The 4,257-nt window shown below is 40.6% G+C and overlaps 1 pseudogene; it reads right to left on the bottom strand.

The window, feature by feature from the left end:
- Window positions 1–1,747: 1,747 nt before the first annotated feature.
- LOC114047539 overlaps window positions 1,748–4,257 on the bottom strand; it is a 9,837-nt pseudogene continuing 7,327 nt past the window's right edge.

Raw genomic sequence — 4,257 nt, 5'->3', positions numbered from 1 at the left:
CTCATTGAGGATCCTTGATTGTCTTTCACTATAGTGAAAGCAAAACAAACCATTAACAGGAGTATTCAGAGATGTTTACAGTCAATAGGAAATCTAGTCAGACTTTCTGAAGCTCATCTTCCATGATACCTGTAGCCTGCTTAGGAAACAAATACCTGTCTTGTACCCTACTTGATGCTGGCACTCAGTGGAATGTCAAAGAAAGACATCTCAGTGCCACATTCATAAAGAGCCTTGTATGGTTTAACATTTTTCAAAGTAAAACAAAATTCTTTCCAAGACTTCTATAACAAGTACTTACAGAACTCTCCCGTAAGACCAGAGAGACTCCCTAATGCGTTTCTTCAAATCTTTTAGAATGTGCTTTAGAATCAACATAGGAAAAAAGTAAATCATTGTTCTTCGATAATCTGAGCCAAGAGAAATGCCCATGGAATAACACAGTTAAATTTTAAGGAGTATCTGTTTCTTTCTTACACCAAAACCAAAGCAAAGCAAACCAAAATGAGCACCAAAGAATGAATTTTTAGCTAGATGCAATGAATTACACTTTTGGTACTAGATACTAGGAATCAAGGTTGGGTTTTTTAATCATTCTGCGTTAACACATCTTAAGAGTGCTTAATGTCAAAGAAATAGCAAAATCAGATTTCAAGCAGCTTTGTCAACTATACAGTGAAATAGCCTGTATGTCTTTGTCACTCTCTATATCCATTACTGTGTATACCACTAACAATTCTGAAAGAAGAGAGGCTGAAACATCACTTTACACTTTCTGTTTTAAACAACACAGAGTAGTTAAGCAACAAGTATTTGTCCTAATGTAAAATGGGCTGGTGGTGGGAGGGGTTGATTGAGGAATCTGAGATTAATTTGACAAGTTTTCTAATCAGTTGGATAAGATTCCAGGGAGGATGCCTTTGTCTGGAGGCATCTGGGGGACACCTTTCCATGGGGAGCGTAGGCATGCCCACTGGCCCCTTGCTGAGAAAACACAATATTCCTGATTACTTTTCAGTAATTATAGATGCCTCCAAGGTGACTGATTGGCTGGGACTCAGAAGGATGGACTTTTGCTGAAAGAGCTGCCCCACGCTGTGACGTATAAGAAATCAAGGTGAGGTACCAGTTCACGCTATTTTGAGCATTCTTTGCCACTTCTGTTCTTCAGAAAACAGACTAGCATTTAGCAAACCAGGTCTGGTCCTGGAGGGAAGCCTGTGCCTGTTCTTAATCTCTTCCACAAAGAATTCTGAAGGGCTCCTTGGAAGTAGAGACAGAGGCTTGCAGATGTCTTTAGAGGAGTGGTTCTGAGATTGTGCTTTCATCTAATTTTCTTGAAGGTGACCCTAGTCACTGGGAACCAATCAGGAACTCTGTATTCTTTCAGCAAATTGCCCAGGGGCATGCCCTTATTCTCCATGGGCAGGTACTCCTCAAATGCATCTAAATAATGATTTATAATATAACCTTGCCATAGCAATTGGAGATTCTATCTGAAAAATAAGATGTATAGAGTAGATGGATTCTGAAGTCTCTTTCGATTCTAGCTCTATGATCCAGTGATCAGAGCTCTTTAGGCTAGTATATGTAAACAATTTAAAATTTAATATATATGTATATATATATATATATATATATACACATATATGTCATATGTGCAACAGTGGAATTAAGATCCACACATTAAATAATGTCAGACCTTTATGGAACTTTCCTGTGACCCTCAGGAAGGACAACCTCATTGTCACAGCCATGCACCAAAAACTGAAGAATTTTATTCTAAGTATTTCAAGAAATCATGCCAATATTTAATAATAAAAGCAAACACATCTCTTCCAGAAGGGCATAGGCCAGCAACGCTACGACTTGTACAGATAATTAGTATAAGATGGTTGATCTTCCACAGACCTCGGACATAGAGGCACTGGGACAATCTGTTAGGATTTTTATCATACTCTGTTCTCTCATGCTTGTAGAATAGTTAAGTGCCCAACATTGCAATAAGGTATTCTTTGATCCATTCTACCATTTGATTAACAGCAATCTTTATTGTCTATATTTCCACACGATTTCTTATAACTCATATGATCTTCTAGAATTGAGTTTACAATCTTTTTGGCAGGAAGACAGAACAGTTGTTTGGGTTTGGTGAATAAGTCCCAGTAGTAAAGAAGCCATGGTTTCAGCTCTTAGTACCTCTTAATTTAAAACTCAACTCTTTCGGTGAGTGTTTCTTCACTTCTGACAGTCAGGTTTTCTCAGGATTTTTTCTTTGGAGGTGGTTGAGGTGCCTCACTGGTACTACCACTTTCTTCAATTCTAGTATTTTTAATATTTCACTTTGACATTTTTCTGGTGTTGACAAGATGACTCCTTTCCTGGAGCTGCATCTTCCCTCTTATACTTAACCTTTGCCTGCCTCAGTTTCCTCAACTGTAAATGGGGATAATAATAGCATCTACCTCTTGGCTTTGTTGTGAAGATTATAATGAGATATTTGTAAAGTGATTAGCACAGAGCCCAGTACACAGTAGGCACTTAATAAATGTTTGTTCCCTTCTTCCTTGAGAGCAAGGACTGTTTTACTTTCCATTAGATTGTAAGCTCCTTGAGGACAAGGACCATCTTTTGCCTTTCTTTGTATCCCTAGTCTTTGTACAGTACAGTGCCTGGCATACAGAAGGTGCTTAATAAATGTTTATTGACTGACTGCTCCAGAAAGGCTCTGTTTCTATAGTTTGTGGGTCCATATAATTGAGCCTTCAGCTTGCTTGAATCCATTCATGCCTGTTTTTATTTCAAGCACTGTTTTTCTCTTATTTGTCCTTTATGGCAACTTCTGTACACTTCCTTTCATGAAAGAAAGGGCCATAAAAATACAACAGCTGTCTACCCTTTTAGACTTTGGAGCCATGTATAAAGCACTTCACATCTCCTGAAGTGTTTTCCTTCTCCCCTCCACTGCCCTTAGCCTCACCCTACTCAAGCTTAATACAGCTAGGCTCATACCATGGCACTCTCAGCCCTGACCTAGCAGCACTGCACCAAGGCCATGAAACCCCAATTCCCCTCTCCATCCTTCTGCCCTGGGCAGGTGTAGACATGATGATGCTTGCCCACCGTCCTACTGTAGACACAATGACTTTGTTCTCGTCCCCTGTTGACCTTCCCCTTCTCTCCCCCAATGGCCAGGCAGGCATAGCTATGATTCTCGGGCCTGCAATCCCACCCTATCTAACACAGTTTTAATACGTTCTGAGAGCTTCCTTGTTTGAAAGAAGCCTTTGGAGCTATATTGTGTTCAATGAAATCAATTTTTTTTTTTAAAAATTGTCAATGGAAGGATAGACACTGCATATCCAACAGTTTCTACCTCAGTCAGTTGTGTGAGTGTAACAACATGTTCTGCTGTAAAATGACACAAAACATGCTTGTCACCACACCCATGCACAGGCACACCTATATATGCACACACATACGTACATACATTTTTGTGGACTTGAGAGCCATGTTTCAGATGCTGCCTCATCCTGGAACTTCTCTCAGTGCCTGGGGCCTCCTTATCCTGGAATATCAAGCTCTCCCTGTGGTCTTCTCACCCTAGTACATCCCTCCATCAGGCTGGTTCCCTTTTCCCGTTGCTTGTTCCTTCCAGGGCCTCCATTTTTTTGGAGGGTTCCTGGACAGCCAAATCCCATTCTCCTTTCTGCTTTGCTCCTGACTTTCAGGATTTCAAAACCATGTCTCAGCTGCTGCCTCATCTTGGAACCTCTCTTGCCACCTGGGGCCTCCTCATCACGAACATTCAACCCTCCCTGTGGTCTTCTAATGCTGGAATAGCCCTCTTCCAGGCTTGTCCCTTTATCCTATTCCTTCTGGGGCCTCCATTTTGTGGAGGAGGCCAGACCTGCCCAACTTTCATTGTGCTCCCATTTCTGCTCCTGGCTTTTTGGACTTCAAAATTATGCTTCTACTCTGGGTATCTTCATCTCTCTGGTCCCAGTTTTTCAGCTTTCTTCTATTAGAATGAAAAGTTCTTGAAGACAAAGGCTCTGTCTTTTTTTTGTTGTATTTGTATGTTTAGCCCTTAGCACAGTGCTTGGTACATACCAAGCTTGGATGAATGCTGGTTGCCTTGCTTTGCTTTGTAGTTATACCCAGACCTACAAAAATAATTTTTAAGCCTGGGGCAAATGAGAGAAAATGTGCATAGAAAAATCAACTTCTTGAGATAAATTCAGCAGAGGGATGGGT

The sequence above is a fragment of the Vombatus ursinus genome, unplaced genomic scaffold (assembly GCF_900497805.2).
Source record: "Vombatus ursinus unplaced genomic scaffold, bare-nosed wombat genome assembly UNPS02014789.1, whole genome shotgun sequence".
NCBI classification, from domain to species: Eukaryota; Metazoa; Chordata; class Mammalia; order Diprotodontia; family Vombatidae; genus Vombatus; species Vombatus ursinus.
Note: the sequence above shows the minus strand (reverse complement) of the source record. Positions and strands in the feature narration are given on the sequence as shown.